Raw genomic sequence first — 23240 nt, forward strand, 5'->3', positions numbered from 1 at the left:
CAGGCTTGGAACACCCCTGTATGGCCTGGCTGCCCAGAACTTCCCTTGAGGGACCGTGCACACACGTGATGTAGGACAGCCTTCCCTCAGCAGAGGCCCTAAGAAGGTCACAGCTGGGAAGAGGGACCCACTTGGAAATCCCAGGGACCATATGCCAATACCAAGGACATGTGGGTCAGAGAGAGAGACAATCTGTGGTGAGAACGAACTGAAGGTTTAGACTCTTGGAACAGCCTTAAATCTCCAGGAACACCTGGGGGGTTTGATTATTAAAGCTTCCCTGCCTCCCTAACTGCTCAGACACACGCTCCACATTCAGGGCGGACAGCACTGATAACACACCCAAACTTGGGCATCAGTTGAACCCCACAAGAATCAGACCCCCACACACCACAAAGACAAAGTTTGGGAGAACTGACTTGAGGGGAATAGGTGACTCATGGATGCCATCTTCTGGTTAGTTAGAGAAAGTGTATGCCACCAAGCTGTAGATCTGACAAATTAGAGATTGGTGTTTCAATAATTCTTCATATCCTAAAAGAACCCTATCAAGTAAAGCAAATACCAAGAGGCCAAAAACAACAGAAAATTTTAAAGCATATGAAAAAACCAGATGATATGGATAACCCAAACCCAAACACCCAAATCAAAAGATCAGAGAAGACACAGTACTTGGAGAAACTAATCAAAGAACTAAAAATAAACAACGAGAGCATGGCACAGGATATAAAGGACATGAAGAAGAGCATGACACAGGATATAAAGGACATAAAGAAGACCCTAGAAGAGCATAAAGAAGAAATTGTGGGAGAACCTAAGATGGTGGCTAGGTGAGACAGGGCAAAAAAACACCTCCATGAAAAATACTAGATAAAAACCAGAAAGCGACCCAGAACACCAGTTCCAGCGTAGCACCGCCAGGCAAGTTCTGCTAAATCTACAGGGACCATGCATTTGGTGAAAACAGGAGTCTACAATCTGAAAAGAGTGAGTGAGTCAGCTGAAAGTCCTGCGGCCGCTCAGTGGTGTGCGGAAATGGTGGACTGATTCTTTAAAAAAAAAAAAGCCTGGGAGCAGCTGCAGATATGACACCTGCTGTTGATTGTCTCAGGACCAGGGGAGCAGAGGGGAGCCAAAAGGAGAAAAAAGCAGCACCACTTGCAGCCATCTCCCCTGCGGGCTGGGGACACTCCTGCCCGGGGCCGGACCCACAGCCCAGAGCCGCGCCAAGAAACCCAGTGACAGGAAGTCTTTCCCGCAGCATGGCGCACATGCCACAATATTGGCCATGGACAGTGGCCTTTGATACACCCATGGCTGAATGTCCCAGAGCTGGAAGGGTGGAGCTTTGCAAAAAGGGGGAAGTTAACGCGTCCCATTCAACCATCTTTGAAGCAAGCTGGGAGCGATCCTGCACGGAGGCCCAGGGCTTCCCTGGAGGCCGGCACACACTTGTGATGTGGCGCGGCCCTCCCTCAGCAGAGGGCTTGGAGGAGCACAGCTGGGAAGGGGGTCCCACTCAGAAACTCACATTTCCTGACTTTAAAGTAGCTTTTATTAAAAAGCTACAATGGTTAAAACAGCATAGTAGTGGCACAAGGATAGTTATATAGACCAATGGAATCAAATTGAGAGTTCAGAAATAGACCCTCAGATCTAAGGCCAATTGATTTTTTTGTTTGTTTGTTTTCATTTATTTTTTAATTAAATTCAGTTTTGTTGAAATATATTCACATACCGTACAATCATCCACGGTATACAATCAACCATTCACAGTACCATCATATAGTTATGTATTCATCACCCCAATCTATTTTTTTATTTTATTTTGAAATAAATTCAAACTTACAGGAACAGTTGCAAAAACAATACAAACCCCATACACAGAACTCCAGCATACCCTGACCACCCTTCCCCGATACCCCGATCCACCAACTTTAACATCCTGTCACTCAACCATTTCTTTCTTTCCCTCCCTCCCTATCATCCCTCATCTATTGCTCTGTCTTCTGAACATATGAGAGCAAGCTGCACATATTCTTGAACAAACAATATAATTCACAAATATATTTCCCGTGAACAAGAACATTCTTTTATGCAATCCCATTAAGCACAGCTAAGAAGTTCAAGAAATTCAACATTGATACAAAGCTTACATTCTATATTTCCTTTTTTTTTTTTCTTATGTCCCAACTGTGTCCCTTTGAGCCTCCTCTCCTCCATCCTCAGATCCCATCCAGGATCATCCTTGGCATTTAATTGCCATTATCTATTTAGACTACCTTTTTTTTTTTTCCAATTGTGGAAACATATACGCAGCCTAAATCTTCCCATTCCAATCCCTCCCTAGCATTCCATTAGTGGGATTAATCACATTTAAAATGTTGCAATGCCATCACCTTCCCACCATCCATTACTAGAAATTTCCCTTCACCCCAAACAGAAACCCTACACATATTTCTTAACTCCCCATTGCCACTTGCCCCACTTCTCATAACCCATACTCTACTTTTCATCTCTATGGTCATATTCTCTGATACTTTCTTTGTGTTTACCGTGGGGCTTAAATTTAACATCTTAAATCTATAACAATCTTGTTTTCTTTGATACCAGCTTAACTTCAATAGGACACATAAACTATGTTCCTATACTCCTCCATTCCCCACCTTTATGTAGTTCTTGTCAAAAATTACATATTTTACATTGAGTCCAAAACCACTGATTTATCATTACAGTTTATGTATTTTAGATCCTGTAGGAAGTAAATAGTGGAGTTACAAATCAAAAATACAGTAGTATTGGTATTTATATTTACCATGTGATCTTTACTGGAAATCTTTATTTCTTCATGTGGTTTCAGTCAATTGTTTAGTGTCCCTTCCTCTCAGCCTGCATAATGCCCTTTAGCATTTCTTATAGGACTGATCTACTTGTGGTGAAGTCCCTCAGCTTTTGATTATCTGGGAATGTTTTCATCTCCCCATCATTTTTAACTTCCCGGTGTTTGTGAATTTTCTGTTTCTGATGGTTATTGACTTCTATTTGTATTCATTGTGGTCAGAGAGTGTGCTTTGAATAAATTCAATTTTTAAAAATTTATTGAGGCTTGTTTTGTGTCTCAGCATATGGTCTATTCTGGAGAAAGTTCCATGATCACTAGAGAATAATGTGTGTCCTGGTGATATGGTATGTAATGTTCTATATATATCTGTTAAATTTCTCTCTCTCTCTCTCTCTTTTCTTTGTTTCTCTGTCAGTAGGGCTCCCTTTAGTATCTGAAGTAGGGCAGGCTTTTTATTAGCAAAATCTCTCAGCATTTGTTTGTCTGTGAAAAATTTAAGCTCTCCCTCAAATTTGAAGGAGAGTTTTGCTGGATAAAGTATTCTTCATTGGAAATTTTTCTCTCTCAGACTTTTAAATATGTCATGTCACTGCCTTCTCACCTCCATGGCGGCTGCTGGGTAGTCACTACTTAGTCTTATGCTGTTTCCTTTGTATGTGGTGAATTGCTTTTCTCTTGCTGCTTTCAGAACTTGCTCCTCTTCAGTATTTGACAGTCTGATCAGAATATGTCTCAGAGTGGTTTTATTTGGATTTATTCTATCTGGAGTTCACTGGGCATTTAAGCTTTGTGTATTTATATTGTGTAGAAGGTTTGGGAAGTTTTCCCCAACAATTTTTTTTGAATACCCTTTCTAGACTTTTACCCTTCTCTTCCCCTTCTGGGACACTAATGAGCCTTAAATTTGGATGTTTTATTTTATCTATCGTATCCTGAGAACCAATTTGATTTTTTTGATTTTTTTCCCCATTCTTTCTTTTGTTCTTTCATTTCCCATTCTGTGGTCCTCCGTGACACTGAGTTGTTGTTCAGCTTCCTCTAGTCTTGTACTGTGAGTATCCAGAATCTTTTAAATTTGGCCAACAATTTCTTTTATTTCCATAAGATTACCTATTTTTTTATTTACTCTTGCAATTTCTTCTTTATGCTCTTCTAGGGTCTTCTTTATGTCCTTTATACCCTGTGCCATGCTCTTCTTCATGTCCTTTATATCCTGTGCCATGCTCTCATTGTTTGTCTTCAGTTCTTTGATTAATTGCTCCAAGTAATGTGTCTCTTCTGACCTTTTGATTTGGGTGTTTGGGTTTGGGTTATCCATATCGTCTAGTTTTAGCATATGCTTTAAACTTTTCTGTTGTTTTTGGCCTCTTGGCATTTGCTTTACTTCATAGGGTTCTTTCAGGATATGAAAAACACCAATCTCTAATTTGTCAGATCTACAGCTTGGTGGTGTACACTTTCTCTAACTAACCAGAAGATGGCATCCGTGAGTCACCTATTTCCCTCAAGTCAGTTCTCCCCAACTTTGTCTTTGTGGTGTGAGGGGATCTGATTCTTGAGGGGTTCAACTGGTGCACTAAGTTTGAGTGAGTTGTTGGTGCTGTCCACCCTGAATGTGGGGCATGTCTGAGTGGTTAGGGAGGGAGGGCAGCTTTAATACTCAAACCTCCCAGGTGTTCCCAGAGATTTAAGGCTGTTGCAAGAGTCTAAACCTTCATTTCAGTCTTGCCACAGATTGTCTCTGCCACTGACCCACAAGTCCTTGGTATTGGCGTAGGTTCCCTGGGATTTCCGAGTGGGTCCCCCTTCTCAGCCATGCTCTTCCAGGACCTCTGCTGAGGGTAGGCTGTGTGACATCACAAGTGCACGCTGGCCCTCCAGGGAAGCCCTGGGCCGCTGGGCCATGCAGGGGCCTTCCCAGCCTTTTTTTTTTTTTTTTTTTTTTGCCCTGTCTCACCTAGCCACCATCTTAAGTTCTCCGAAAATGTTAAGTTTTTAGGAATATTATGCCTTTCTAAAATATGACAAATTTCAGTTTAACAGAAGGATCCTAAACACTTTTTATGTATCGTGTTAAACTATTTTAGCCCTTCACTTTTTTTTTTTTTTTTTTTTTTTCAGGATTAAAAAAATTTATTGAATCAAAATCAGTACTTTCTTTTTAGTATCTACCAACACTGAATTTGCTTTATTCAAGAATGAAAACAATGTACAAAATGTATATTTGTATTATAAAAATGTCACTTTTGTCTACTGGGCACTGAACAGACATCACTTTAAACAAAATCAAGACACTTCTATATAATTCTTTGAGACTAAGTTCTACACTGCTCTCTATAATAACACTTCTATAACTTAATAACAAAAGTGAAGGTTAATATACTCACAAAATCATTTTAAAAGCCCACAGATAATGCTGCATTGCAAGTTGTGAACTCAAATCACTATAGTTACATTTATGATTTTTGCTCATTGTCACCACTTCAAGTTGTGTCATGGAAAATACCTCTTTTGATCACTGTTAATATAACCCATGTGATAGTTAAATCTTCAGTTTTTCTGGCATAACAGTTATTAACATGAATTTTGGCAAAGTATTAATAGCCTAATAATTTTGAGTAGGAAAATCCTTTTTATATATTACCTTTTATTTTAAAATGAGATGCATTTTTATGTGGAAAAATGACATTACAATATTTATAATCCAATTTATGAATGGGGGAAAGTGATCCCTGCCCACACTTTCACACTCAAGTACCCTCAGTCCTCCCTAAAATATGTGTCCAAGGTTAATATCATATCTCTCTCTCTCTCTCTCATCATTTTCTTTTCCCTTGCACTGATTGGCACCTTCCCAGGAGCCCTTAGCAGATGCTCTCATATAAAATACAGTTTCTGTTCCTATAAAGTCAGTGGCAGCTGCAGAACAGATACAGGCTGAAGACTCCAGCCTTTGGCTTAGCACTGGATAACACACCAATGCTCATGGGAATATTTGGTCCTTGGAGAAGCAGAAAAGATAGAACAGAAATAATAAAATAACACAATGAGTTGGGAAAAAAGAGACCCCAGCCCCTTCATTGTTGATCCAGGGGTTATGTAGCAAGTTCAATAAATTGCACTAATGTTAAAAGTCAAAACAGAAATAAACTAAAGAGCATCACACTGACTAATGCCAGTAAAATGCCACCTATATTTTAAAGGGCTCACATATAGCACTGCCACTGGCAGGAACCTGATTCTGGCTGGGTAGAATGACAACAGTCCTCAGGCAAATCCCAAAGTATAATATCCACACAGTGAATTAGTGACAACAAACAAATTAAAAATTAGAAGCTATTGAACTACAAAATAACTATTTTGATTCTAATTATGTGACTCCTAAAATCTAAACATTTTTTCTAGACTGATTCTGTCTGCATTTTGTTCTGACATCTCTCAATGCTGAAAATTGCAGAAATACCAGTAAGAGTATTCTGGAACACCACTTGTACTGGGGTAAGTTAACTTCAAAAGATCCTTTCATGTTTTGCCTACATAAAACCTAACATTTTTTCAGTACTTGTTTCACAATATTCTGGGATTAAGGTGAGGAGGTTGGGATAAAAGAAAGCAGAAGATAAATGATTGCTGTTTCTTTATTGAATGACTTAATTCCTTCTAGCTCTCTAAATCAGTTCTCAATTAAGCCCACCTTGCTGCAAGAAATGCTAATCCTGTCAAATGTAGTTAGATGTGGCTGAATTAGATATATGATTTAAGCATTTTAATGAGAACATGAACTGGCTGTTTTACACAACCCTTATAGGGAAGGAGGAACTTTTACAGAAATATTTGAACTGTTTAATATTAAAACACACTGTTCACAATTGGTGAAAGTATAAATATATCTTGGAATCCGAGAAAAGGCTTCTTACCAATACCATAAATAGTGATCTTCCAGGTTGGTTTCACTGGCAATGATCCAGCCAGGTCTACGTATTGTCCTTGGCAACTTCCATGGCCCCCAAATTATGATAGTTACAGAAAAGTCAATGTTTCAGAAGGTCTACAGTGTGTAGTAGAGTCCTGAAGTTCAACAAACTGCCACTGCTGAAAACTTCACTGAAGGATGGCCAATGGTGTTCAGTAAACCTCTGTTAGCTGGGAAGGCACGTGGCTGGCATCTCCTCCAAAGTTTTGGTTTCAAAATGGCTTTCTCCCAGGATGTTCCTCTCTAGGTTGCAGTTCCTCGAAAATGTCAGTCGTAGTTGCACTTGGGGTATTTGTCCTCTCTTAGCTTCTCTGGAGCAAGAGTCTGCTTTCAATGGCCATCTTCAAACTGTAGTTCCTCTCTCAGCTTCTGGGTGTTCTTCAGAGTGCCCCTCTTGGCTGTAGCTCCTCTTCAAAACATCACTCACAGATGCACTGAGTTCCCTCTGCCCATCAGCTCATTTATATGGCTCCACTGATCAAGGCCCACCCTGAATGGGTGGGGCCATGCCTCCATGGAAATATCTCATCAGTTATCACCTTGGTGCTCGCTCTGCAGTCGCAGACGCTGGTTGTACAGACTCTTCTCGGTGAGGCGCCGGATCTTCAACAGCCCCTGCACAATCTGGAACGCGGTGCCGTCGAGCAGTGCCAGGGCCAGGTCGCTGAACGTGGTGTAGGACAAACACTGCTGGAAGGAGCTGCGAGCGGGCGAGACGTCAAGGCCTGCCGGACCCGGGCCTTGGCCCGCCACCGCCTGCCTCGCAGCACACCTGGACAGCTCCTTGACCAGGCTCTGCAGCGCCAACAGAAGCTGCTAGTGCGGCTCCTGCTGCCAGGTCCCATCCGCCGCCTCCTCCAGGACGCCAACGTAGCGCTCCATCAGCCCTTCACTTTTGCAAGGTGAAAGAACAAATCCTTTGTAACAGTTTTCCCTTAAGAGTGAGAAGATTTGTCTTCTGAAATAAAGGATGATAAACTTAAGGTAAACACTAACAAGATTATTATTCCGATATGATAACAAATTTTTATCTTCTAGACAGTACTTAGATGGTTAAGAAAAACTTCTTTTATATCTTTTCATTAAGGGCAGTTTAACAGACAGCAGCATTGACTTTGGCAGACAGAACTGATTTTTATAAATTCTACAGTTTTATTTTGGAGACATCAGTGACTATAAACAAAACTCACTTTCACACTAGGAGTATATTAGTTCACAAAATTAATATATTGCAAGACTGTTCTTTGAGGCAGTTGGAGGTCAGTAAGGTCTGATGCTAAACCATTCTTAAAGATATAGGGACTATTTTGAAACCCTTGAGGCAACACTGTCTAAATGAGGAGGGCAGGAATCTTATCCTTAAGGTTTGCCATTTAAAAGCAGATAGCTATTGAGAGTTAGGGTAAAGAAGGATACAAAAAAATATGTCTTTAAAATCTAGGAATGAGAACCTGAATGCAGACAGGGCTTACTTGGCAGGAGCACCCTGGGATGCCTTTATCCCATGCAGACAGGTTTACTTGCTTAAGAATCTCCTTTGTCATACCAAAAGGCCTCAATCCAGTAAGAAAGGGGTTAAGAAAGGGATTAAGTTTAGCTTTCACATAAAGGTGATGTTAAATAGGGGAAATGGAAACTAAGCAAAACTAGCTCAAACTGGTCCTGAATTAAGGGGAAGAAAAGGTTCTCTGATGTAAGCCCAGGATTGGTGCCAACTCCTTATATGGGTAAAAATGTGGAGAATGGGACTCACGTGGGTTAATAAGACCTCTCAGATAGGCTGTAACCTCTGGAATACCTAGCCAGTGGGGAAACAGGGGAGGGATCTGTGTGTTAGGCTTAGGAATAAATTGTGCTGCTTTCTATTGTTTGATGCACCAGCCACCACATTTTGGTCATACGCCCATTCTTCCAAGCTTGTGAATAAATTCTTTTCCTCTCCATAATCAGGTGAGTGTTCATTCTCTTTCAGGTACAGCTTTCTTTCTAACAACTGCAGGGCTCATCTGGGACCTGAAGCTTTGAAGGGGGACTTCCAGGATGGACAAGGGGAAGGCACCCCCCACTGATTGAGTGGTCTTGGAGTCTGCCATTGGGGGCCCACCTCTGACAGCTGGAGGGACCCCAGATCAGATGCTTAGATGTGCTGATTGTGGATGAGAAAAAGGGAAGGGAAAACTTGCCTCTTGTTGACCGGGCAACTCTGTGCATGGACCAAGGGCAAAAAAAAAGGACTATTAAGTATGGCCTTGGTGGTTGGGAAATTCTGATGAGTCTGAGGCTGGTTGTGTATGTATGAGACATGCAACATACTGCGCAAAGCAAACGTAGAGTCCGAATTCGCATTTCCCTTCTCCCATGAGGGAAAGGACTGGAGACAGATGAAGCTAAATGATCTGAGAGAAAGAAACCCAGACAAGACTCAGAATGGAGAATAGGGGCAGTTGGCCAGCCAGGGAAAAGGGAAAGGGGGTATCTGTAGGGTCCCCCAGGGACATTCCTCCAAATAGTCCATTAGGAAGGATGTTAAAACATTGGACCAATAGTGATCAGACCAAGGGAAAGGACAAAAAGAAAATGATTAAATATTGCTGTTACATTTGAACCAAATAAAGCATTTTACCACCCAATGTATTTTGGCCAAAATACAGGGCAGATGAAGATTGGCTCTGTGCCAACCTTGTACTTTATGTTAATGAAAAGAAACTCTTTTCCAAGGAAGAGTTTGACTATGCCATGTGCTGGCTGAAGGGAAAAGGGACCACCCTTTATCCCATGAAACTTAAAACTCCAGATCCGGAAACTAAGTCTGTGAAAACTAAAACCTGGGACTCCTTATTGAGTCTTCCTCCTCCCTATGCTCCCCCTCCTCTCCTGGAGCAGGGACTATTGGACTCTGAAGACCCAATAGGACCCATCCAAGCCCCAGGGAGCCAGAAAGCCAATTGGTGCCAACTGCCCCACCAGATACGACCCACCAACTGTTGAGGAAAAAATTGGCACAATGTAAGAAGGATATACAGAATTTTCCATTTCCAAAGTCCCCTGAGGAAAAGAGAGTGAGGGAGCATAATCCCGTTGAGCCTCTATACCCTTTGAGAGAAATACATATCGGGCCAGGAGAGATTGGCTAGGAAATGCTCCATTAATGAATATAGAGGTAAGAAACTTCAAAAAAGAGATAAAATCATTAATGGAAGCTCCAACAGGGCTAGCTGAGCAAGTGGATCAATTCCTAGGCCCTAGCTTATATACTTGGTCTGAACTCATGTCCATACAGAATATCCTCTTTATGGGGGAGGAAAGGGGAATGGTGAGGAGGGCAGCTATGAAAGAATGGGAGAGGCAGCATCTGCCAGGACAAGGGGTAATGTCAGCAGAGCAAAAGTTTCCCAAAGTAGACCCTAACTGGGATAATAATGATCAGGCGGAATAGCGCACAAAGGAAGGATCTTAGAGACCTCATTATACAGGGGATAAAATTGGCCATGCCCAAATCTTAGAACTTGAATAAGGCCTTTGAGGTGAATCAAGAAAAAGAGGAGTCTCCCTCTGCTTACCTGCAAAGATTGAGGGATAAGGTGAGGAAATACTCAGGAATGAACCTTAATGACCCTGTGGCCCAGGGAATGCTAAAGTTCAGCTACATAAAGGGGTCTTGGCATGACATTCAGACAAAGATCCAGAAAATGAATGAATGGATGGATAAGCCACTGAAAGAGTTATTGAGGGAGTCTGTGCTTGTTTGTATATTTATGTCCCCCAGAAAAAGCCATATTCTTTAATGCATTCTTGTGGGGGCAGACATATTAGTGTGGATTGGGTTGGAACCTGTTGGTTCAGTGTCCATGAAGATGTGACCCACCCAACTGTAGGTGATAACTCTGATTGGATAATTTCCATGGAGATGTGGCCCCACCCATTCAGTGTGGGCCTCTTTTTTTTAGTTTACTGGAGCACTATATAAATTCAGACAGAAGGAGCTCACAGCTAGTTGGAGCTGAGACAGACATTTGGAAGATGGCCGTTGGAAGCTGATGCAGACATTTTGGAGAATGCCATTTTGAAATGCAACCTAGGAGCAAGCAGACACAAGCTACGTGTCTTCCCAGCTCATGGAGGTTTTCCAGATGTTAATGGACTTTCTCCAGTGAAGGTACCCTTTTTTGATGGACACTTTATGGCCTTAAGACTGTAACTGTGCAACCAAATAAACCCCGTTTTATAAAAGCCAATCCTTTTCTGGTGTTTTGCATTCTGGCACCATTAACAAACTAGAACAGATTTTGTACCAGAGAAGTGGGGTGCTGGTGCTGCTGAATTTGCAAATACCAAACATATTGGAATGGCTTTTTAAATGGATACGGGGAAAATTCTGGAGGAACTGTGAGGAGCTTGATAGAAAAGGCCTAGACTGCTTTGAAGAGACTGTTGGTATCAATATGGACTCTAAAGATACTTCTGATGAGGTCTTGAGCAGAAATAGTGAACTGGAAGAAAGGTGATCTTGTTTGAAAGTGGCAGAGATTTTGGCAAAATTGAGTTCTGGTATTGGATGGAAGGCAGAATTAGAAAGTGATGAGCTGGGATACTTGGCTGATGAGATTTCAAAGCTAAAAGTTGTGGATATAGCATGGCTTCTCCTTGCAGCTTATAGTAAAATGTGAGCAGAGAGAGATAAACTTAGAACTGAACCCTTGGGTTCAAAGAAACCAGAAACGAGTGGTTTGGAAAATTCTGGGCTTCCAGGGGCTGTGTTCTAGTTTGCTAATGCAGCCAGAATGCAACACACCATTGGCTTTTATGAAAGGGGGTTTATTTGGTTACACAGTTACAGTCTTAAGGCCATAAAGCGTCCAAGGTAACACATCAACAATTGGGTACCTTCACTGGAGGATGGCCAATAGCGTCCGGAAAACCTCTGTTAGCTGTGAAGGTATGTGGCTGGCATCTGCTCCAGAGTTCTGGTTTCAAAATGGCATTCTGCCAGGACATTCCTCTCTAGGCTGCAGTTCCTCAAAAATGTCACTCTTAGTTACTCTTGGGGCATTTTTCCTCTCTTAGCTTCTCCAGAGCAAAAGTCTGCTTTCAACAGCCATCTTCAAACTGTCTGTCATCTGCAGCTCCTCTTCTCAGCTCCTTTGTGTTCTTCAAAGTGTCCTTCCTGGCTGTAGCAAGCTGGGTCCTTCTGTCTGAGCTTATATAGTGCTCCAGTAATTTAATTCAGACCCACCCTCAATGGGTGGGGCAACACCTCCATGGAAATTATACAACCAAAGGTCTTGTCCACAGTTAATTGAGTCACATCTCCATGGAAACACCCAAAGGATCCCAAACTTTAATCAACACTAATATGTCTGCCCACACAAGATTGCATCAAAGATAATGGCATTTTGTGGGACATACTACATTGAACTGACACAGGATGGAACCCCAGAAGCTATAGCCCCATGTGAGGATTTAACCAAACATGTAACCCAGCTGTCATTTCAGTACAAGCCAAGATTGGAGAAGGAGTTAAGCAGAAAGGATTTGTGGAAAGTCCTATTGTCTGACGGCTTTGACCCCTGTGAGCTTCATTCAAAGCCAACAGAATTTTTGCGAGATCTTTACAGATGAAGATGCTGTTGGTCTGGACTGGAGGAGATAGACAAGGAACAAAGTGAAGGAAAAATTTCTTCAAAGACAGAGCCATGGAGGCTCTGGAGTCAAGAGGTCTCAGCCTGGGAGAGCAGAGTGGCCCAGATGCATGGAAAGGGTGTTTGCCCCAGAGATTGAGGGTGGGACTTCTGCCTTGATTCTCAGGAAGAGTTTTGCCATCTGTTCTAGTTTGCTAATGCTGCTGGAATGCAAAACAGCAGAGATGGATTGGCTTTTATAAAAGGGGGTTTATTTGGTTACACAGTTACAGTCTTAACGCAATAAAATGTCCAAGGTATCAGCAATCGGGTACCTTCACTGGAGGATGGCCAAGGGTGTCTAGAAAACCTCTGTTAGCTGGGAAGGCATGTGGCTGCCATCTGCTCCGAAGTTCTGGTTTCAAAATGGCTTTCTCCCAGGACATTCCTCTCTAGGTTGCAGTTCCTCAAAAATGTCACTCTTAGTTGCACTTGGGATATTTGTCCTCTCTCCGCTTCTCTGGGGCAAGAGTCTGCTTTCAATGGCCATTTTCAAATTGTCTCTCATCTGCGGCTCCTATGCTTTCTTCAAAGTGTCCCTCTTGGCTGTAGCTGCTTTTCAAAACATCATTCACAGCTGCAGCTGCACTGAGTTCCTTCTGTTTGTCAGCTCATTTATAGGGCTCCACTGATCAAGGCCCACCCTGACTGGGTGGGGCCATGCCTCCATGGAAATATCTCATCAGAGTTATCACCTACAGTTGGGTGGGGAACATTTCCATGCAAACAACCTAATCCAAACATTCCAAGTAATCCCCACTAATATGTCTGCCCCAGAAGATTGCATCAAAGAATATGGCTTTTTCTGGGGGACATAATACATTCAAAGCAGCACACCATCCCAGGCCCCAAAGAGGGTGGAATACATTTCCAGGGAATTGGGGACAGCCTGGCCACCACCCTACTGTTCTGAAGGTGTTGAGCATGTGCCCCAGAGATGGAAGAGAATTTGGGTGCTGCCCCAATGTTTGAGGAGGGTAGGGCCAAGAAGGTGGTCTCCCCAATGTGTGGATATGTTGGAGCACTTACTCCAGCTTTTGGAGAGAAAAGGGCTGCCATGAAAGCCTTGGAAAGGGTTGGAATCGCCCTCTCTCAAGCCCTAAGGATAAAATGTCATTCTATAAATGACTCTAAGACTTTGAAATTGAATGGTGTTTGTCCTGCAGGTTTTAGGAACTGTTTTGTTCCCTTAAACCCTGTTTTCCATACTGTTTCTTCTTATGGCAGTGGGAATGCTTATCCTATGACTGTCCTTCCTTTGTATATTAGAAGCATATACCTTGTCCTAAGTTTCACAGGTACAGAGCTAGATGGTAATTTTGCTTTTGGTTAGACCATGCCTGTAACTGATTTTGATGGGATCTTGTACTTACCTATTATTACTGAAATGATTTAAGTTTTTTGATATTGTGATGGGATGAATGTATTTTGTATTTGGAAAGAATATGTTTTTCTGGTGTCCAAGGGGTGGAATGTGCTGGTTTGTATATTTATGTCCCTCAGAAAAAGCCATATACTTTAATGCATTCTTTTGGGGGCAGATGTATTAGTGTGGATTGGGTTGGAACCTAATGGTTCAGTGTCCATGAAGATGTGACCCACCCAACTGTAGGTGATAACTCTGATTGGATAATTTCCATGGAGACATGGCCCCACCCATTCAATGTGAGCCTGTTTAGTTTACTGGAGCACTATATAAGTTCAGACAGAAGGAGCTCACAGCTAGCTGGAGCTGAGACAGACATTTTGGAAGATGCCATTTTGAAATGCAACATAGGAGCAAGCAGATGCTAGCCATGTGCCTTCCCAGCTAACAGAGGTTTTCTGGATGCCAGTGGCGTTTGTCCAGTGACAGTAACCTTTGTTGAGGGGCACTTTATGGCCTATGACTGTTACTATGTAACCAAATAAATCCCCTTTTATAAAAGCCAATCCATTTCTGGTGTTTTGCATTCTGACAGCATTAGCAAACTAGAACAGAGTCTCAGAAAGCGTTTGTGAAAAGGGAGGAGAAAAAGCAGAAACAAAAAGCCAAGGTCATGATAAGCACTGTCGACCACATGGTCAAGAAAAGATTAGAAACAGGGCAGAGGGGAGTATGCTGGGCTAACTTAGATAAAGGGATGAAGAGAACGCAGGACTCCACAGGGTGTTATCACTGTGGGAAAACTGGTCATTTCAAAAGGAGTGTCAAATTTAAAGAAAGAAGGTCAAGTTATACCACTGATGAATTTTGAGGACTAGGGGAGTCATTGGGGAGTAGAGGCCAATTGTGATCTGGTTCTTAAACATTTTGCATGTGTGGGCTTTTAAACTATAGCTAAACAAAGAAGTGAATGATGCATAATTTGTCAAAAGGTCACTAAGAAAATTTTAAGAAAGCAAGTACAAGGGGGAAGGGAGCTGGGCCTCAGGCCATTCCAGAGCATTCAGGTTGATTACACTGAAATGCCCCCAGTGGGTCAGCTAAAGTATGTTCTGGTTATTGTAGATCATCTGACAGGATGGGTGAAGGTGTATCCTCTGGCTTCTGCTACAGCATCAGGAACTTGAAAAATTGTCCTTGAACAAATCATTCCCCATTACAGTTTAGTGGAAAATATAGATTCAGACAATGATAGCCACTTTTCCTCCCATGTGTTACAAAATGTTATGCAAAGCCTGGGTATCACATGGGATTTCCATACACCCTGGCATTCACCATCCTCAGGGAGAGTAGAGAGAATAAATCAAACCTTACAGAAGCATCTTTCTAAGTTGGTCTTAGAAACAAAGTTACCCTGGATCAAGTGCTTACCCATAGCCCTATTGAGGATTAGGGCTGCCCCTAGAAGAGAACTGGGAATTTCCCCTTATGAAATCATCTTTGGCTTGCCTTTTCCCAGGAGGACTGGAGAACTCCCTTCCCGAGATTTGAAGGATCTCTTCCTTAATAATTATATATTGGCTTTGTCTTCTACTTTGTCCTCCCTCAGGCATTGCCGTTTGCTAGCCCAGACCCTGCCTCTTGACTTTGCTGTCCATCAACACTGGCACAGCAGTTGAGTCCTGATCAAGTCGTGGAAGGGGTTCAAATTGCAACTGGCCTGGGAAGGACCCTATTAAGTTTTGTTAACAACTGAATCTGCAGTCCAAACAGCAGAAAGAAGCTGGACTCATTACACCCGAGTAAAGGGACCAGTTCCTGAACCAGACGATAAGTACCCAGCAACTCTGTCCAAATCCTAAAAAATAAGTCCAACCTTGGATCCCGTAAAAATCACTCTGAAAAGACAATAGTTGGGAGGGCATATTGGGAAATGGGGTGGGGTGGGTTGAACCCTGTATCTTTCTAATTCTACTATAATTAATAGTGGCCCTGGTCAATGAACTTTGCAAAAAGATATCCCTCTACTTAAACATAATTCATAGAAGACAGGCTGTCACCCCAAACACTTTGTTTAGTGCCTTGGGAAACTGACAGATGAGGGGGTTAAAGCTCTGTCCAAGAATGAGAATAATTATACTAGCTATAATGTTCCATGCTTGGGATGCAACGAGCCCCATCAAATTGGTAGTAAATGTAACTGAAGGCTTGGAGTCCCAGATTATACAGTTTGACAGCTGCCAGGTAATAAACTGTGGGAATCTGGAACATCAGCAGTGGCTGAGTGGGGAAAATAATATCTATGTCCAGAACTGGTATGATCTCCTGGTCCTGCTTGCCCCTCCTGGAATCATGTATAGTGAGCCACTCAGTACAAGGGGTGGACCACTGATCAGGAAAGGGGAAGTTCAAATTGTAAAATAACCTTTTATAAAGGCAATTATAAAAATCCCCAGTGCAACCCAGTGGTAATAACTATTAGAAGGGCAAACAAAATAAACATAACTAAAGGTAACAAGTGGGGTAGCAAGGTACTCCTCACCTGACAGAATATATGGAATGGGGGCAGATGTCACTGGAAAAGATCCTCTGGGGAGGTTCTGTATACAGGTCCTCCCCTCCATGTTAAACACACCCCCAACAACACCCTCCCCAGTTAGCTCTTCAGTGATGCCAGAGGAAACCCAGCTGGGGGCCAGTTCCCCAATTCAAAATGATCCCAAGATAATCAGGATACTCAAGGCAGAGGACTTAAAGCAAACCATAGAAATAGAGACAGGATATAGGGATACAAATGCCTGGGTAAAATGGATTACGTATACAATCCAGAGTCTGAACAGGAGCAACTGCTACACTTGTGCAACAGGCCAAGCCACTGCTCAAATCATGCCCTTTCCATTAGGCATGAAAAAGCGTGAAAAGGAGTTTAAGTGTATGGTACTCCTCTTCCTGAATGCTACTCCTGGTGAAAATTGTACATTGTCCTCTCTCTTTCCTCCAGTCAAGAAAGAAAACACCAAGCCTATACCAGCTTCTTGCCTTGGTCCAGAAAACCACTCTGCCTGTCTCTCTAGATGGGAAGAAGGGCTCCAGGATCTTGGAATCATGGCCTTGTGTACACAAGTGTGGAACGTGAGTAAGGATAGTACTAGCAGTTTCTCCAGTTTAACCATACCCTGAGCAAACCTCTGGTGGTACTGCAGAAGGGGCATCCTCCAACCAGCATTACCTGAAAAGTGGGGAGGGACCTGTGCTCTAGTTCAATTAGCTATCCTGTTCACCCTAGCATTTAAAAAAAAGAGGAAATACAAACCCAGGGGAAAAAAAAGAAAAGAAGTTTACCTGGTTCCTTTGATGAACGAATTTATCTAGATAATATAATAGTTCCCTGGGGAATCCCAGATGAATTTACGGCTAGAAATCAAGTAGCTGCAGGGTTTAAATCATTCTTATTCTGGTGGGTCACCAGTAACAAAAATGTGGATTGGATTAATTATATATATATTATAATCAGCAGAGATTTATCAATTACACCAGGGATGCAGTTAAGGGAATAGCGGGACAGTTGAATGCTACAGCCAAATGGCATGGGAAAATAGGATGGCCCTAGACATGATGCAAGCTGAAAAAGGAGGCATCTGTGTTATGATTAAAGGTAGTTGTTGCACATTCATCCCCAATGAGACAGCACCAGACGGAACTGTCACCAAGGCTTTGCAGGGCTTGACAGCCTTATCTGAAGAATTGGGAGAAAGTTCTGGCATTAACAACCCACTCACAGAATGGTTGGAAAGCTGGTTTGGAAAGTGGGAAGGGGTTGCACTATCCATCTTAACTTCCCTTATCATTTCACCTGGGGAACTCACAAGCAGTTGGATGCTGCATCATCCCATGTGCTTGAGGGTTAGCTCAGAGACTCATTAAAACCGCCCTAACCAAGCAAATGCCCATACAATATAGGCAGGGCAACTTATACCCTCTCGAAGAGGAAGATCCCTATGATGAAGAATGTGAAAAAGCTCTTAGCAAATTTGAGAAACTAGAATATGAAAACTAAAAGGAATTTAAAAGAAAGGGGGAAATCTGTAAGAAAGTGGTTAAGTTTAGCTTTCACATAAAGCAAATGTGAAATAGGGGAAATGGAAACTAAGCAAAACTAGCTCAAACTGGCCCCATAGTTAAGAAGAAGAAAAGGTCCGCTGATGTAAGCCTAGGACTGGCGCCAACTCCTTATATGGGTAAAAATGTGGGGAATGGGACTCACGTGGGTTAGTTAGACCTCTCAGATAGGCTATAACCTCTGGAATACCCAGCTAATGGGGAAACAGGGGAGAGATCTGTATGCCAGGCTCAGGAATAAATTGTGCTACTTTCTATTGTTTGGCGCACCAGCCACCAAATTTTGGTTGCATGCCTGTTCTTGCAAGATCATGAATAAATTCTTTTCTTCTCCACAATCGAGTGAGCATTCATTCTCTTTCAGGGAGTGAAGAAGATCCCTCTCTAAAAGGGGGTGGGGTGGGGCATTCAGGGATAATGAAAGACTGATGGTACACTAGAATGTCACCAAGCCTACAAAGGAGAGAGGTGGTGGAGGCTTTAAGTTTTGGCTTCACCATCAACTCCCACAACTAGGCAACTCTGAGTGGAGGTAGGTCCAGAGTGGCAGGTCGGGAGAGAGCAACTTTAGAATTATTTAAGAAATTAATAATCTCACCTGACATGTCAAGAGTCACCCAAGGCTCTTCTAGATTGATGGTCAGATGTGAGGTCAGCAGAGCAGAAGTGGCCTTGGGCACCCTCAGTCTTCTTCACTTACTGTGAGCAGGGCTCAAGGGGCTGTGCTGCCCCCCTTTTCATGAGACAGTACAGTCCCTGGGTCCATTGCACATGTTGGTGGTGCTTGGGGCAAGGCCCCGGTGAGTCCTGAGGTTCAGGGATGTCTTGAGGTTTCTGGCACTTCCTCTGCTGGTGACTTTCTGACCCACAGTTGAAACAAGGATTTTGAGGCTTGGAGCCATGAATTGGGTGACTCCAAGGGGGCAGGGTGCCTTTAACAGTGACTGCAGTAAGCTGAGCCTGTTCCCTGGTCTTTTGCTTATCTCTTTTTGCCTTCTCCTCCTTGGCCCATCCAGATGGTTGGAGAGAAGAGTCTCCTGGCTGGCTCACCATAATATGTTGCCAGATTTTGGCTTCCAGATTCCTGGCCATGTCACAAGAAAGAATTCAAGGACACAGCACAGAACAGAGTAAGCAGGCAGAAAATTTATTAGATACTCACATGAGCGGAACATGTGGGCACTCTTGCAAAGACAGAGGTGAGAAAGGTGAGAGGCCAGCCTGTAAGTTTTGACATGTTGTATTCTCATTTTCATTTGCCTCAAGATATTTACTGATTTCCTTTGCAACTTCTTCTTTGACCTCCTGATTGTTTAAGAGAGTGTTATTTAACTTCCATATATTTCTGAATTTTCCAGTTCTCCACCTGTTATTGATTTCTAGCTTCATTCCATAATGACCAGAGAAGATACTTTATATACTTTCAATCTTTTTAACATTATTGAGATTTGTTTGTGACCCCACATGTGGTCTACCCTGGAGAATAAGCCATGTGCACTTGAGAAGAATGTATATCCTGCTGTTTGGGGGTGCAATGTTCTGTATATGATACCTTTTTCTATCCTTTCACTCCAATCTATTTATGTCTTTACATCTAAGGTGAGTCTCTTGTAAACAACATATAGTTGGATCATGCTTTTTATCCATTCTGCCAATCTCTGTCTTTTGATTGGGAAGTTTAATCCATCAATATTTAGTGTTACTATTGTAAAGGCAGTACTTACTTCAGCCATTTTGTTCTTTGTTTTTTGTATGGCATATCTTTTTATTATCTCTCTTTTCCTTTATCACAACCTCCTTTTCTGTATAGTTGATCTTTTGTGATGTATCTGACTGATCCCTTTTTCATTTCCATATATTTTTCAAATACTTTTTTTTGTGGTTCCCCAAAAACAGCGTTTATATTACACAACCTGTGCAGGGTTTATATTACACAACCTGCATCTATAACCTACTGATTTGAAAAGATACCAACTTAGATTCAATATCATACACACTTTCTGCTCCCATACCCCTCTGTTTTCCCTCTTTATGTGGTTTTTGTCCTATTTTAGCACTTTACATTTCGCATGTCTGTTATCAGGAAATATGCCTTTTCTTTGTTCAATTGTATTCTGATTCTTGTACGAATTAAAGAGTAGTGTTGTATACTGAGGATACAATACTATTGAGTTTCGCATTTGTCCTTTTAGCTACCCTTACCAATGATATTCATTTCTTCACACTACTCCAAGCCACTCTATTCTGTCTTTTCCTTAAAACCTGCAGAACTCCCTTTAGTAATTCTTGTAGCACAGGTCTTTTGTTGATGAATTCCCTCAATTTCTGTTTATCTGTGAATTTTTTAAACTCTTCCTCATTTTTTTCAGGACAGTTTTCCTGGATAAAGAATTTTTGGCAGGCAGGTTTTCTCTTTCAGTACCTTAAATATATCATACCACTGACTTCTTGCCTCCATGACTCCTGATGAGAAATTGGAGCTTAGTCTTTTTAAAAAAAAAAAAAAATTATCTGACTTTATTTAGCATACCAGTAGTTTGTTCTGGTAATAAATTAATATGCACAGTTATAAAAAAAGTTGGGTGCTTTCCAAAGAAATGTTTCTTTCTGGAGTATATGTAGAACCATTTAAACAGTTGTCTTTATAATTTTCAAATTCAAAAGTGTGGTAAAATCAGCTTTTTGAAGAATATCATCTCTTGCTTTGTAATTCATAATTTAGATAGTTGAGTTTAAAAAGGTTTCAGATGCTATTTCAGTTCCTAAGCTACCAAAGCAGACACTAAAGAACTGACAGCTCAGAAACCATCTGATTCAATCACCTAATTACACAGGTAAGGAATCCACTGGCATTGTCAAAGATTACAAAAGCTAATGAAAGGCAGAGCCTGGACTGGAAATCAATTCTTAGAAAGCCTCCAGAAATGTCTGTTGGGCTAAATAAGGCACATTTATCACACAGAACTCTAGTCATATCTGAAGTGTCCGTGGTTTTACTTTGTTTAACATTGCATTGAATTCTGATGGTTCTTTTGTAGTTCACAAACATATTTAGTCATTCTGACTATTGCAATATTACCAACCATTGATTGCCAAGGCTGTTTATGCTTTTTTTCTCCTGGGATTTTTTGACTTTGGCAACTTTTCTTCCCATTCTTCTGTGCTCATAACAGACCTATGTCAAGGGTGTCTGTTCTTGTTTGGGATTCAACATCAGCAGAGGGAGCTAACATGGTATCAATATCTACCAAACCCTCAACATTTGAGTTTGGGGCAGCTCCTTTCAGTCAGAGTTATCATGTATCATGCTCTATTCATTTGAACAGTCACTGGTTCTGAGACCAGCTTTTGCAAAGCAGTTGTGGATTACTTCAGGGGTGTCTCATTACCACAGCAATGAGAATACTCAGTACATCAAGAATATGCCACATAATGCTTCACATGATGTGCCATGGTGATTTATTATGTCTCAGACTAATGGCTGCACCTAGCCATGCTGCAAGCAGGCAAAAGGCTATACAGTTGTTTCAATTTAAACCCCCAGTGAGTGTGTATAGCACATTTTATCAATCAGTAGTAGAATATTCTAATTCTAGAAAGACACTTTTCTCTTAGGGGCAATTTCCCAAACAACCTGCCAGATATCAGTTCATTTTTTCAGCTTTATATATATGCAGGAAAGTTGCATATATAAAGGGAAATTTTGAATTTCCATATAAGTGATTCTAATTTTGTGCTACTTCTCAGCACTGCAGCAAAGGAAGACTAATGGCCTATCTTTATATATTTATTTTTCTCCAGGGCAAACATCTCAGTAACAGTGCATGTCTGGTTTGGTTGCAGGCAATGGCACATTAGATGTGCCCTCACGGGCATATTTATTCAGACTACACCTCCAGTTTTCAAGCTCATCTTCAACAAACAGAAGCCATTGTAGAGGCTTCATCTTTTAGGAGTAGTGGCACGATATGATAATTATGCTGAAAGCATTGCCTCCAGCCATCAAGACTGGACATTAACCCCATCTGGAGTACAATTTCATTAGTCTTTTCTAAAAAGAAACAGACAAAACCCAGATATAGAAATGTTATTTGCTCTGATCTGGCAAAATCATTCAAGTATCTCATCTACTAAGTTGACATGCTTGGCTCCTGTCATTCTGTTACCAATTTTGCTTCCCTTGGCTGCTTGTCTTTTTATCTTATCTGATTTTTAAGGAACATACAGAATATTGAAAAGGAAACTCAATATTCTGACTGTTCCAGTTTGCTAATGCTGCCCATTAGGCAAAATACTGGAAATGGACTGGCTTTTATAAAGGGGGTTTATTTGGTTACAGAGTTACAGTCTTAAAGCCATAAGGTGTCCAAGGTAAGGCCTTGACAATAGGGTACCCTCATTAAAGGATGCCCAATGGCATCCCGAAAACTTCTGTTAGCTCTGAAGGCACATGGCTGGCATCTGCTTGCTCCCCAGTTGTGTACTTCATTCTCTCACTCAAATCCTGAGACACTGCTCAGTTTTTTTTCTATTCTTTTTTTTATCTGTTCTTCTGACTGTATAATTTCAACTGTCCAGTCCTCTAGCTCACCAGTTCTTTCTTCTATCTGCTCAAATCTGCTGTTGTATGCCTCTAGTGTATTTTTAATCTCCATTGTTGTGCCTTTAATCCCCATAATTTCTGCTGTGTTTTTTATACTTACAAATTCTTCTTTATGCTCACACTTTGCCTTCTTAATATCCTTTAGATATTTATCCATAGTTTCCTTCATTTCTTTGAATTGATTTAGAAGATTTTTTGAACATCTTTGATTAGTTGTTCTAACTTCTGAGTCCCTTCTGTAGTTTTAATTTGTTTCCTTGACTAGCCTTTTCTACTTGATTCTTAGTATGGTTTGTGATTTTTTTGTTGATGTCTAGACATCTGATTGTCTCAATGGGTTAACTCTAAAGGTCCATTTCTCCCTCTTGCCTAGGGTTTTATTGTTTATTGGCTTGGTGTTGAGGCTATTCTTTGACACTTGGTCCAACCTAGCCTAGACCTTTACAATAGCACATGTTTAACTGTTTGAATTTTCTCAGTTCTTCTTCATGTGATTCTTGACCTGGATATGTGGTACAATTTTTAAGATTGCACTGTTTGTGCAATTGTTTCACTTCCAGAAGAAAGCTTCCTTTCTGTGTTTCTTCTCTGGTAATATAGATTTGTCCTGTTTGTTTTTGTGCAGAAATTTCTCCCCAACTCCTATGATTTGCTTAAAT

General features: G+C 41.5%; 1 pseudogene; it reads left to right on the forward strand.

Annotated features, from left to right (window-relative positions):
- The first annotated feature begins 948 nt into the window (after positions 1-948).
- LOC119535298 overlaps positions 949-23240 on the forward strand; it is a 91227-nt pseudogene continuing 68935 nt past the window's right edge.

The sequence above is a fragment of the Choloepus didactylus genome, chromosome 5 (assembly GCF_015220235.1).
Source record: "Choloepus didactylus isolate mChoDid1 chromosome 5, mChoDid1.pri, whole genome shotgun sequence".
NCBI lineage: Eukaryota > Metazoa > Chordata > Mammalia > Pilosa > Megalonychidae > Choloepus > Choloepus didactylus.